The sequence below is a fragment of the Pteropus alecto genome, unplaced genomic scaffold (genome assembly GCF_000325575.1).
Source record: "Pteropus alecto unplaced genomic scaffold, ASM32557v1 scaffold69, whole genome shotgun sequence".
Taxonomy (NCBI): domain Eukaryota; kingdom Metazoa; phylum Chordata; class Mammalia; order Chiroptera; family Pteropodidae; genus Pteropus; species Pteropus alecto.
Genome location: NW_006494610.1, coordinates 9,998,502 through 10,013,389, shown reverse-complemented (window position 1 = coordinate 10,013,389; position 14,888 = coordinate 9,998,502). Strand labels below are relative to the sequence as shown.

Genomic DNA, 14,888 nt, shown 5'->3' with positions numbered 1-14,888 from the left:
CTTCCTTTTCTAGTTTTTTTAAGATGAAGCATTAGGTTGTTTATTTGGGCTTGTCCTTGTTTTTGGAGTTAGGCCTGTAATGATATGACCTTTCCTCTTATGATCGCTTTTGCTATGTCTTTAAAGGTTTGATATGTTGTACTATCATTATCATTTGTTTCTATGTATCTCTTGATATCATTTTTATTTTCTCTCTGACCTAGTTATTCTTAAGTAGTATGTTGTTTAATCTCCATTTATTTGTGGTTCTTTCTGCTTTCTTTTTACAGTTGACCTCTAGTTTCAAAGCATTATGATCAGAGAATATGGTTGGTATGATTTCAACACTCTTATATTTGTTGAGGCTATTTCTGTGTCCCAGTATGTGGTCAGTCCTTGAGAATGTTCCATGTGCACTAGAGAAGAATGTATAAGCAGCAGTTTTGGATTGAAAGGTTTTGTAAATGTCAATTATGTCCTATTGGTCCAATGTGTCATTTAAGAATGTTACTTCCTTATTGATTTTCTGTTTGGATGATCTGTCCATATCTGACAGTGGGGTATTTAGGTCCCCTACTAATGATAGTGTTTTGGTCTGTTTTTATCTTTAGTTCTCTTAGTAATTGCTTTATATATTTTGGTGCTCCCTGACTGGAAGTATAGATATTAATAAGTGTTATGTTCTTAGTGCATGATTCCCTTTATCATTATGAAGTGTCCCTCAGTATCTTTCTTTACTTTTTTGATTTCGAAGTCTATTTGGTTTGATATTAGTACTGCTACTCTTGCTTTTCTCTAATGCCATTTGCTTGAAACATCACTTTCTACCCTTCCGCTTTGAGTCTGTATTTGTCTTTGGAGCTGAGATGTATCTCCTGGAGGCAGCATATGTTTGTTTTTTGTTTCTTAATCCAATCTGCAATTCTGTGCCTTTTTATTGGTGAGTTCAGTCCATTTACATTTAGGATGATTATTGAAATATGAGGTCTTCTTACAGCCATTTTATCTTTTGCTTTCTGGTAGCTTGGTGTTTCCATTGCTTCCTTGTCCTCGTGTTTCTGTTTTCTTTATTTTGGTTGTCTTTTGTGGATTTTCCCTCTGATCCTTCTTGTTTTATGTTATATATTTCAGTTCTGAATCTTTAGCCTGTGGTTACCATTAGGAATATGAAAAGAATATATACAGTCATCCTTTTTCTCCATTTCCCTTTGCACATTTGGACCTTTGAATCCACCCCTTTTCAGTTATTGTTGTCTCATTTTGTCCCTATGTATGCTGAACATTCATTACTATCTTGCTACAGTAAATCTCTTCTTATTTTACACTTATAATGCCCTGTTCCTAGTAAGGGTTGCACTCCTGTTTTTAGTCACCTTACTCCTAATTATGGTTTTTTGTTTTTTTTTGTCATTTTGTTTTAGGTGAGCTGACCCTTTTCAGTATTTCCTGTAGTGCAGGCCTCGAAGTGGAGAATTCCCTCAATTTTTCTATGCCTGGAAAGGTATCAATTTCTCCTTCATATCTAAAGGAGAGCTTAGCTGGATACATTATACTTGGCTGGTAGTTCCTTTCATTTAATAGTTTGAATATTTGATTCCACTCCTTTCTGGCTTGTAAGGTTTGTGCTGAAAAGTCTGACGATAATCTAATGGGTTTTCCTTTTTGGGTTACTGTCTTCTTTCCTCTGGCTGCCCTGAGAATTCTGTCTTTGTCGTTGATTTTTGATAATTTTAATAGAGTGTGTCTTGGTGAAAGCCTTTTTGGGTTGAGATAATTGGGTGTTCCATTGACTTCTTGAATTCCAAGCTCCAGCTCATTCCTTAGATTTAGAAATTATGGTCAACTATTTGTCTGACAATGCTTTCTAGTTCCTGCTCCTTTTCCTCGCCTTCAATAACGCCCATTATTCTTATGTTTCCTCTCCTAATGGTACCATCTAGTTCTTGAATTTCTCTTTCAGATAATAATCTAATGTGGTTTCCTTTATAAATTATCATTTTCTTTTCCCTGGCTGCCCTGAGAATTCTGTTTGTCTTTGATTTTTGATAAATTTAATACAATGTGTCTTGGTGAAGGGCTTTTTGGGTTTAGATAATTGGTTATTCTGTTGACCCCTTGAATTCCAAGCTCATTCCTTAGATTTGGGAAATTCTTGTCCAGTATTTGTCTGAAAATGCTTTCTAATCCCTGCTCCTTTTCCTCCCCTTCGAGAATTCCCATTATTCTCATGTTTCCTCTCCCGATGGTATCAGCTAGTTCTTGTATTTCTCTTTCATTATTTTCTTTGGTTTGGTTTCACTGTTCTTCCTTCTGACTTATTTCTAGATTTCTGTCTTCGATATCACTGAAACTTTCTTCCATTTGGTCAACTCTATTTCCCAAGCTTGTTATTTCATTTCATTTTTCAACTCTTGCAGTGTGTTCTTCATCTCCAGAAGGCCAATTTGATTCTTTTTGAGAGTTTCAATCTCCTTGCTAAAAATCTCATTCTACTCATCTAGTTTTTTTCAATTCCTGAAATTGTTGATATGATTTGTTTTAGATCTCACTGAGTTTTTTCAGAAGTACCATCCTGAATTCTGTCATTTAAGTCACATATTTCTATGTCTGTAAGCTTATTTTCTGGATTTTTCTCTTTCTGAGATGCCTTGTCACCTTGGTTGTTCATGGTGTTTAATGGACTATTTCTCCACCTGAGCATTAATGGAAGTGTGTTCTGCTCTTTTCTTTTTTCCAGAAAGAAGATTTATTATATAATGGTCCCTAGCTTGTTGCAAGGAAAGTGTTTTTCTTTTGATTTCCAGTAGGTGGCATCTAAGCCTCTTGGATATCTGCTTTACATAAAGTGTTAATAATGTTGTTTTTTTCCTTATAGATGTTTAATCATGCGTGCTACCCTCAGTCTTGGTTTCTGTCAGTGTTAGTGACAGTTTCGGTAGCATTTGCTCAGATTCCCCTGGGGCTCCTCAGCGTTCCATCTCAGAAGATATGCAGGGAGGGGCCCTCTGGGTTGAGAGTTGGAGGTTGCAGCACAGCCTCAGTTTTGCAACCGCAGCTAGTAAAAATCAACTGTTATTTCTCTGCCATCCCCACTTTTCTGCCATCCCTGTTTCTCTGCCTTCTGCCCTGATGATTGGTCACTGCCACTGGCCGCGTGGAAGCTACAGCACTTTCAGGCAGGGCTGTTCAGGGAACTCACTGCTCTTTCTCCCCTCCCCCTTCTCCTACAGGGAGCTCTGGCTGTGAGAAGCAGCTTCTTTGTTTCTCCCAGTCCACCACTTGACACCTGGGGATTCTGACCTGTGGTAGCTCTTATGAGCAGATCCCATGCTCAAACGTGCTGGTGTGCAGTTTGAGTGTTTTTGTTGAGTTTTAGGTGTTCAGTTTATTGTTTCAAGGGGAGAGATCTGGGAACATCTCTCACGCCGCCATATTTAATCCAATCTCTCCATCTGTTACTTTTTTATATTTTACTGACTCATCCAATACTTTTATTTTTCCACACAAACCTTAAATTTATATTGTTATTTTCTCATACAAAATCCAGTTTATCTTTAATTTGGGTTACCTTAAGTTTATAGAATACTTTGAAAGAATTGACATATTTTCAATGATTGCATCTTTCTACATATGGCGATGATATGGCTCTTAAATCATTTAAGTTTTGAAAAACAGCTTTCAGTAAAATCATCTCCTGAATCTTCTTTTAAAATCAAATCCCAAATAAGTTGTTTTAGTCTTGTTATTGTGAATGGTATTCTACCAATAAGATGATTCTAGTTTTTTTCATATAATCTTATGTTTTAACTCGATATTTATTAGTTCTAATATATTTTTAGTTGAGTATAATGGATTTCCATGACTATAATTACATTATTTAAAAATAGTTTTCACTCCTTTTTTCCAGTATGTATGCCTTTTGTTTTTATTTTGTCCCTTTATTTGTTTCCCTAATTATATTCTTCAGCATTTCCAGGTCACTGTTAAATGGATTTGGTTGGCATCTCTAACTTCTGACGATACTGGAACTCTTTATGAATGTGTGATTCTGATTATTTGTACCAAAATCTTTAAAACTATTTTAAATTTATCCTTTTCATCCTAAGTTATTAAGATATTTTATAGTGAATAGGGGTTTATTATACATCTCTTCTGTGTATATGAGGGTATGAGAATATGTTTTTAATTTATTAATGTCATAGGTATTAATGTATAATTATATATTAACTTAACATGTCTCTATAATATGTAACATATATTATAATACTGTAATATATTTTATATGTTTTATATTAAATATGTTGATTCAATAGAAATTAATATGTAATATATTAATCTATATGTTAGATATAGATTAACATACATATTTTATCTATTAATATAGAATGAGACCTTCCCCATCACACTCCCATTTCAAGTAGTAAATCTTACACATATCCAGCATTTCCTTTTGTCTTTCTGTGCCTTTTTTTTTTGCCATAGCACTTACCACCATCTGACATACTTTAAATTTCACCTCATTATCTATTTATTGTCTGTTTCCTACAACTACTTTTCCATGCAACTACAGTTCCATGAGGTCAAGAATTTTTATCTGTTTTGTTCACTGCTGTATATCAAAAACTTAAAACAGCACCTGGCATATCATAGACATTCAACAAATTTGTTTAATAAATGGATATGATGCTGCATTTATAAAGGTGAATCAAAAAAAGACATAGGCTCTGCTTTCATAGAGTTTACAACATAGTGGGGATAGACACAAAACAGATAAACAAAGAAATATGTGTGTTACCATCAGTGTAAAATAATACACAGGAAGGGACCGGGATGCTGTAATAATGAAGTTTAGGGGATGTGAGGGACTTTCACTTACACAGTGTGATTAGAACATGTATTTCTGAAAATATAATTATCCAAGAAGACAGACATGTATGTGTGAAGCCCTAGGGCAATAACAAGATAAATGGAGTCTAGTAAAATACAAGAAGGTTGATATTTGGCTGAAGCATTATTGGAGATATAAGAAAGGGACAAATTAGCCTTACAAGCCATAGTGAGGAGCTTGGATTTTATTCAAAGTGCAATGGGAAGCCATTGAACAGTTTTAATCAGAGAAATGAATTGATAGAATTTATATTTTAAAAAGTTCTCTCTATCCACTTTGCAGAGAATATATTGGGGGGCCTGGAGAAAGAGAGGAAATGGCAAGACCAGTTTAGAAGCTCTTGTGGTTGTCTAGGCAAGTAATCATGATTCCTGGGCATACAATGAGGGTAAAGGATACATAATTAGATTAGAAATCCATCTGGGAAGTAAAGTGAACACTACTCAGTAAATAACTGGATATGGGAGATGAGGAAGATGCAGAAATTATAAATGCCTCTTCAGTTTCTGGTTAAGCAGACATATAGTAGTGCAATTTACTAATGCGGGAGAATTCAGATCTTAAATTTGCATTCGTGAAATAAACCCTGCTTAACTATGACATTTTATATATTGTTTGATTCTTGGGTTTATTTTTTAAATTGAATTTATAACACAAACTTCTTCTCCCCTGGCATTACCCATGAACCTGGTCACTATATGGTTTCCTAGGAAGTTGTTAAGGAGGCAGGTTCCTGGGTACTTATGCACCAAAAACTCCTGATTTCATTGGGATAATGCAAGTGTTTATCATTCTTTGAGATACTATTCGATTCAGGAAAAACATATCCATCTTAAACACTGCTGCTTTACTAACTTTACAAGAGTTCGGCATTAATAAAAATAATTTCTGTTTTCAGAAATCTTTATTTTCTACCTAATAAAGCCCAAACTTCGCCTAAATTCATTGTTCCACTGAAAATCGCCAACTGGCTTTTCTCTGGTTATGCTTTATGTACTCTAAACTCCTACTATACAAAGTGTGGTAAGTTGGCCGTACTGACATTACTTGAGAGCTTGTTAAAAATATAGAATCTCAGGCCCCATTGCAGACATATTGAATCAGAATATGCATATTAACTAGATCTTCAGATAATCACATGCACATCAAAACTGGAGAAGCACTGTTCTAAAGGGCAAACTGGTTTTCACGTATGACACCTATTCACTTCTCACTTCCTGTGCATTTACATCTACTGTTTCTTCTACCTGAAATTCCATTTCTTCTGTCTCAAGATGTCCAAATTCTGCTTGCTACATTTATTACTAAGTATATTAGGTTTTGGAGGTCATTATTAATTGGGTTTTCGCATTATTTTTTACCTGTTAATTGGGTTTTCTCATTATTTTTAACTTTGTTGTATAAGAAATCTGTGATTTTTTTAGTGTTCCTTTTTAACTTAATGAACTGTCTTATGCCTCATGGTTTTTACTTGATTGTAAGTAGTTTTCTAATACATAATCATATAATTTACATATAAGAGAAAGAAGTCCATCTTTTCTGAACTCCCTTACAAGTATGTGGATTTCTCCCTACTACAATTTCCACTTTCTATCTTATAAGATAGATGTCTTATCTCCAACTCTAGATGCTCTTTTAAAGTGAAAGTTCCTGTCTGATTAATATTTGTAATCTCCAAAAGTCTATGCTTGCATATATATGATGTTGAATAAACATTAATGGATTGAATAAGTGAATGAACAAACAGCATACACACATGGTCCAGTCATTCTAAGGTTCCCAGCTCTGACCTAGACAATCTTTGAATTAATGTCAAGGCTCCCCAAGGATAAGAGTTTCTAGGAAAACTTAATTTCACCAGAGAGACATATGTCAAGATAGTATGGCTAGAGCACATCTGTATTCTGCATGCCAAAATATTTAATTGTGATGGTGACTATATTTTTGCCATGAACCAGAAAACAATCAAACAGTTGAAACAAAATATACAGTGTAATTAGAATAATCACGCCTTGAGACAATAACTTGCCCAACATTCTGCTAAAAGTATAGGATACAGTACTTGGGAGTTCTCCTAAACTTGTGTCATTTGTCATATTAATAAAGTGTATCATTCTATGGCCTTGACTAATCTTATTTATGTTAAGTTTGGAGGAGACAATATTCTTAGTTCCTTATCTTTAATGTTCTGTCTTTTCTTTTCTTCTAGGAAGGGAACTAACTGGTAAATGCTATGCTTGCTCTCCTGTTGCCAATGGAGCACAAACAAGATGTCTTTACAGCTTGGTACTCAAAATTATACAGAACACTGGCATTTTCAATGAATATCAAGGTCCACATATTACCTTTTTCTAAGTCAGAGCAGTAGTTTCAATTAAAAATATCCCTTAACAGTGGCTTTTGTCAGAGTGAGAGTGTGGTTTTATCAAAGTTTTTAATCACTGATTGATTTTAACCCTTTATTAATTGCTTTGATCTCTCTTCTGTTTTCTTTTTTCCCAAAAACTACCTTGGGCATTTTCATTTTTAGGACTACTGTCCCCCTTTAGGTGCCAAATACTTAAAGCAACTTTAAAAAGGTGTATGAAGATATTTATCGATGTGTTTTGGAAATTATCTTCCATGTTTCTTTGTCCACTCAGAAGGACAGGAAAAGCACCTAAAAGCAGTGAAGCCCTTCTGAAAATACAAGTTAAGCATTCCTGGTAATACCAGGGCCAGCTTCCTGGGCATGTGGCCTGTGTAGTAGCACAAGGACCCATCCTCAGAAAGGCCCCTGCCTTGGTTTAATACTCTTCTATGACCATCTTAAAATTCTTAATAATTTTATCTTTGAACTTGTGTTTTATAATTGAAAGCTGGTGGTACATGGAACATGGACATGAGCCAAGGGGAAATGTACAATACGTGTATCTGTCACGCATTCCTTTTAGCCCCAATCACACATAAGTCTCATGATACCCCATGAGCCCAGAATTCCAGGATCTCACAATGTGTCTGAGTTCAGCAAGATCAAAATGAGAGTGTATGGTAAACGTGTTATGTCTATGAATGAGTAAATAAGAGTGTTGACAGCCCAGATAGGTTGTTTTCCATATGAACCTGAATTCGCTTTGAATGCAGTAAGACGATGGCATTCTAAGTAATCATGAATGACCAAGAACCATGTTATAGCATCTCTTACTTACGTTATTTCCATATAGTAGCCAATCACTTATGCTGAAAATGATGATATAAAAGGAAAGAGAAAGATAGGGCAACCCATAGTTCTTTTTCCTTGCAGATTTTCCTATTTATCAATAAGCCAAAAGCAAAGGTTGTGGGTAAGATGTGCACACATTAAGAAGTGAAATACAAACAGTTGAGTTAATTTTGTGTAGCGTTTCCACAGTTCTGATATGAGTGAAATATATATGCATACATAACCTATGCAATATTAACTATGTAATTTCAGTGATTCTGCATACATGTTAAATGATCCTATATTTGCATTTAGAACTGATACTGTAGATGTAAAGATGAATGGTAAAATTTATGCTAATAATTTAAATTTTTAAGTTAGAATAATATTAAATAGCAAATTTAGAAAACCACTATGATAAGTCAAAAGAGGGACTGTGGAAGAAAGCAAAGAAGTATTATACTTTAGCATGTTTAACAACACTTTCCCCCCCCTTGCTTTTTGAACAAGAGGCACTAAATTTGCATTTTGCACTGGTCCATGGGTATGATTGCTATAGTACGGGATGTGTTTGTGTGTGTGTGTGCGCGCACGCACGTACATGTGTATTTGTGTGTAGATCACATTGTTCTCACAGAAAAATAAAATGGTTACATCTTTAGGGTTTTCATTACAAAGGGCAGAGTTGTTCCTCGGGCAAATTGGCTCTCTGTTTCTGGGTATCCTGGGCAAGAGGAGGAAATGGGAAAGGGCTATGACAAGCAATCAAAAATGAGTCCCACTTCTTAAATGAACAAGTAGAAAATCTTTTTTTTCTCCAGTAACTAGTGTTCTACCTAGCACACTGATCTTGGAAAAGGTCATTCTTTAACAGTATTCGGATAATTGGAAAGCTGAAACAACTTCTTACAAGTGAGCCATTTATCCTTTCATTGCTGACAAGATAGTCCTCGAATGTATTCACTACCTCTTTATTACTGAAAAAATGTTGAATATCAAAAGGGGGACAAAAATTTGCTAGAGAATTCTGGTTTTACCATTTCATTGTAGATTTGTAAGAAAAACTCGAAAGCTATAATTATTATCCTTCCAAAGTAAGATAAACATTTTTTTTTTTTTGGTCTTTTTTGAAAAGCCTAATTTTCTCCCAGGAAATGTCAATTTTGTTACCTTCTAAGTTGTGGGAACTAGTTGTAACTTAGTGATTATTCTCATAAGCAGTCATAAATGAAACAACTGTTTTAGAACAAGCATAGTCAGGAATTTTAATGTATATCCTGGGTGTTTTAAAAGATGAAAAGCTAATTCCAATAGGAATAGACTGAATTATTTATAGAAGTTGTATCGATTACTTCTGGAATCAGAATTTTCTCTTCTGCTCCAGCACTCCAATTCCTTTACTATATTAAATCTAGTTTAAAGGTTTTTGCACAACTTCCTGTGTGTCCCATATATTTAATATTTTCTTTCATAATAAAAAAGTAGACATTTTAATGATAAAGTTGGCATCTAGCTTTTTGGTGTTTGAATAAAATCTTTACTGGACGTTAGGGAATGGGAAAAATCAGACATATTTCTCTTATGTCTTTAGTCTGAAGATGACTTCAGAAAATAAAAATGATATTTTGCACATTGTGGGCAACTTTTTGCTATGGTAAAGTTTACAAAAATTAATAGAGAGAATCAAATGCCATTTAATGAGACATAGATGAGAAACCTACTAAATTATCAGTTCTTGCTATTAACAAAAATGATGTTATAACATTTTTAGTAAGACATGCCCAAAGTTCATCTAGGAGAATCTCATAGGTAATAAGCAATATAGAGTCAAATATTAGAAGGCCATTGGACATAATGGCCTTTTTGATCCTTCTAATTCTTTTATTTTATAACTCCATTACCATCTTCCCTCAAAGGATAATTAACAACACCTGGGAATATGATTTATTGGCATTGTTTTTGGCGGGCACTAGAGAAGATACAGTTACATAGCAATCAAAAACAACGTGGCCAGATGTTCCGCATCAATCAACTACCAACACATTTAAATAGATATCCCTGACTACTGTGGTGGTAGGAAAAGCATCTCTTACAAATGAAAATCAGACATGCACGTACCCTGACATCTGTGATGTTCATTTCATCAACTGAACTTTTAATGACAATTATTTACTGTGTTTTTCACATGCTGCATACTGCTCCCTTGTTATAAGGTAGTAGACCATATTCCCAGAAAGGCAGAAAACACAGAGGAAGGAAAGCACACAAAACCTTGTGATATAAATAAAACACACATGATAAAAGTGGTGTTAAATAGGGAAATACATTTGTATTCTGGAATTAAAGCAAATAATTTATAATTATGTCTGTTTTGAAAACATGCAAACGTGATTAAATTAGCAACTCAAACTCCAATGAGACAACCCTCTTCTCTCTCCCTTTCCTTCCTGCTCTCAGCTCTGGCTGTTAGATAGAGCTGGAATGAATGGTCTGCTGTCTTTCTTTTGAAGACCAACAGAGAGTCACGTCCTAATCCTTCTGGGATGCTACGCACTCGCAGTGTTTGTTATGTTGCCTTTCTAAGCACTTTCCTTTATGAGCTCTTTCTATAAAAGGCATATTAAATTAATATATACTTATTTCACCAGCATTGATATGTTACCAAGATTTTTTTTAAGATTAGAGAGCTCATAAAATAAAATAAAACTACATCATAAAAATAATATTTGCCATATTTTCCTTACTTTTAAAAGTATTTAATAAAGTAATACATGTACATAGTTTTAAAAGAAATCAAATAGCACCTATGATTCCAATCATTTAAAATGTTTCTTTAACTTACAGTATTTATTTTTTCAATATTTTTTCAATATTTTTATACTGCTACTTGTTTATTTTTAGGCACTTTCTAATGACTTTCTTTTATGCTAATGTATCCTCTTAATATCATCCTATTTTCTTGGTGATCATGCCTACTTTCTCCTGTCTTCCAGGTATAAAAGAATCATCACTTTTAGTTAATAATCAATGTTTACATCATTATGAGTATTGTTCAGTATAAATCTAAGTAGTCTATAATTATAATTGCTTTCTCATAAATCTGTTTCTCATTTTTTAAATTTGCATTGTTTTCTTTAACTTGATCATTATTTTTTTCTAGAGTTCCATCAGATATAGCATATTCCTATCAGAATTTGTTTTTCACTTCAAAAGCCCTTTCATCTTTGATGGGTTCATCTCCTTCTTTTTCCTGGAGACTCTCCTTCCTCTTCCTGTTCCAGCAGGGACTTATCACCATCTAGGTCAGCTGCGTCCTCAGACTTCATTTCATTGCTTGCCAGAAAAAAGTGATTTTTGACTGACTTACTGATTAAGTGATTTTGGTATTATTGTCAGATCTGACTGTGCCTGAAATAAGAAACCAGTGAAATGAGACCGTGAGGACTGTAAGCCTCAGAAAGCAGGCCGAAGTAACTGCTTATAAAAGGCCAGACGACGTTTAACTGCTCAGTCACCACCAAGCACAGAACCTCACATTCTGCTCATGGCAAAATCATAATCAGCGCTTGCTTGTACCAAGTCCAGTTCTTTTTAGTGAAACAAGTTCCCTAAATCAATTGAACTAACTCTGTGTCTTTCTAAATGGATAATTTCGCCCTCGTCTGGCTGTCTTGACCTCATGTAAGATTAATTCTGCAGCCTGAATTGGAATTTCAGGATGAGTGCCCTGACTGACACGCGGTGCTGCCATTTACATAAGTTCTCTCTCTTGTCTCTTTTGATGATCTCTCTCCACTGCACTTCTTACGGTGATTTATATACAGAACGTAATGCTGTACAAAACAACATGCTCTTCAATAAGCATTGTTGTTCCTACTGCACTTCTCATTTACTTATCATCCTGGCAATGTGACAGGGTACCTGTCTCTGTATTAAGATATTGATCCCAGTGGCATAGGGAAAAGGACTGAAAAGTTTAATGACATTCTACTTTCTTTGCTTAATATCTACTACATAAAAAAAAAAGAGAGAGCGATAAAGTAGGTGCAGGATTATTTCTCCCCTCAGGCATAGAGCATACTAGCGTTTCAGGGACCTACTTTTCTGGGAAATAGTAAGAAAATAAAAGGGAAAAATATAAGGTTTATTTTCTCAAAAATATAGAAATTAAAATAATTCAAATTAATAAATATTTAATTAAAAATCCAGAAAATACAAAACTAGTTAATTATGAAAGTTAATGAATTATTTAATAAATTCCTGAATTTAAATACAAATTTCATTACATTTGAAACATTTCATAGAGGTTAGCTGTTTTCACTTCCCAAGAATTTCCAAGTACGTGTACTGATTCCCACAGCAACAGTAATCATATTATTGATAGAAGCTGCATTTTAGAAAGGAGGGCTTTCTAACTTTTTATTTTGGAAAAACTTCAATACAAAAAATTGAAAAAACAGTCTAAAAGTATCTATATACTTTCTGCTAAAATAACACATTTAGCATCCTCGATTTTCAGCTGAGGCATCTGAAGCAGAGAGAAGTTAAACTCCTTGTTCTTACTCCTAGAGCTGGTAAATGATTGCTCTGAGATTCAAATCTAGAGATTGCCTAAGAGCTCATGTTTATTGAGACATCATGCAAGAAATAATTTCTGTATTAAATAAATTATGCAGAGATAAATTCTTTATAAATTATTTTACTTCAAAAGTATATTTAATGTAAAATGTAGTGTTTTAATGTGGTTCAGGGAGTGAAATCTTTGAAAGTAATAATGTTCAGAAAACTTTTTAAAAAGCTTTGGGTCTATGGCCATGCCACCCTCGATCCCATCTGATCTCGGAAGCTAAGCAGGGTTGGGCCTGGTTAGTACTTGGGTGGGAGGCCATCTAGGAAGACCAGGTGCTGTAGGTGTAAAAAATAAAAATATAAGGAATTGTAAGCTGACAAAGTCCTTGCAATCTGTGAGGTCAAACAAGGGTTGCCTCGCCTAAAAAAATAAATAAACAAATAATCAATCAAGCAAGCAAGCAAGCAAGCATGCAAGCTTTGGGCAAATATGCATCAGGGCAGAAGCAAACCTTCAGCAGTACATCCAGAGGAGATGAGGAAGCTAAGCAAGATATGCAAGGATTTTGGACTCATTCCTGCATCTGGAAAAGATGCAAAGAAAAGAGAAAATTTCTTTTTTTCTGTGGTGACTGAACACTTTCAGCAAGCCATATTCCATGCCATATTCCCTAGTTTTTTTGCAAAACAATGGACCTAAAATATCACTAATTCTTAAGCTATAGAATCATGACTCTTGTTCCTTGATTGAAAGACAAGGAGACTAAGATTCCTGACCCAATTCTGATTTCAATTTCTCTCATTTGTGGCTTTCAATTCCAGAACAATTAAGTATATTCCAGCAGTGTCCTAACATAGTAGAAAAATCTCTGGTTCAGATTTAGATGGGTCCTAGTCTTGGCTTTATCTTGAGCAAATCCTGCTTAAATTTGGGGGCATTAGTGTCCTGTCTTATACTTAGTGACCTTTAAAAGCAATTTCCATTATAATTTTCTATTAGAAGCAGATACTAACTAGGCCTTTTTGAAAAGTTTTAGGCCAAACCTAATATCCTTATATGTAAGATAAAGTTGCTGAAACAATATCATGTTGCCTTTTGGCTGTTCCAGACACTTTCATATCCATTAATAGATCTCATTTTAACATCTTCACAGTCCTGAGAAAGTAGTATGCCCACTGGACTGATAAAAATACTGAGGCACTGTGACACCAGATATTAAAGAACCAGTTGGTAACAAAGACAAGACTAAAACCCAAGCCTCTGATTCCCAGCCCTTTCTATTCCAAAAGGCAGAATTAATTCTACAGCTTCATTTAACTCTATTTTTCCTGGGAAATTATATATTTTTTTCCAACGTTGGTGTTGATCGTAGGCAAAATATAGGATGACTAATGAGATGTAATTTGAGAATCATCTAGCAGGGCCCCAAAAGTAATACTCCTTACTTTTTGTTACAGGGCTTAAAATGCTTTCAGTCTAAAAGAAAATGACACCCAGAGGTGGTGTATCTGAAGCCGAACAAGTGGGAGGCAGGCATAATTGGCCATGTTTAAACACCCTCTGGAAAAGCGTTTCAGAGCAGTGTCTTAGTGTGGGGAGGAAAGATGACAAGCTGAGTGAATTGTCAGTAGTAGAAAGAAAATATGATGATACTAGAGGTAAAAAGCCAAAAATGGATTTCATTTACTTCACCATTTTGCCTGGAGCCAGTTTTGATTTGTTCCTATAACACTTGTCCTTCGCAATCTTGAAACTTTATGAAGGTTTTAAGTGAATATGAGAAACATGAAAGTGATGGCTTTCAAGGTTACAGACAATAAGGTTTCCCTCACTATGCTTAGGGTGTCTGTCTCTATAGTCCTTCAATCTCATTCTTTCTTTGGAGCAGCACTCTCCAAGTCTGTCCCACTAACATCTCCAAGTATGTCCCACTCACAGAGCTTCTAAAAGAAGTGGAAAAAACTAGGATCTGTAGTCATAAAAATTTGGAAAATTCTAGCTAACACATTTAACCCTTAGAGATTATTAATACACAGTTGCACATTACATGTTCTGAGAAGTTTAGGTTTGTTTAACTTGCTGTTCTCCAAATTTATTTACTCATACAGTCTCTTTTTTATATATATTAGCATTCTATGAAATGCTTTAGAAAAATAATACCTTAGTGTACTATCTACACAATAAGAGTGGAATACCTTAAATTTTTTGTCTATGTTTTGCTGACAAATTGTTCAAATTGTGCTTGAGTCTTTTGTAAATTTTTGAGTTTA

The 14,888-nt window shown here is 34.6% G+C and overlaps 1 protein-coding gene and 1 pseudogene across 1 annotated transcript in view; one reads left to right on the top strand and one right to left on the bottom strand.

Moving 5' to 3' along the window:
* LOC112474004 (membrane-associated guanylate kinase, WW and PDZ domain-containing protein 2-like) overlaps positions 1-14,888 on the bottom strand; it is a 348,332-nt gene that overhangs the window by 134,885 nt on the left and 198,559 nt on the right. The gene's annotated exons all lie outside the window — the stretch shown is intronic.
* Positions 12,853-12,962, top strand: LOC112474032 (annotated as a pseudogene).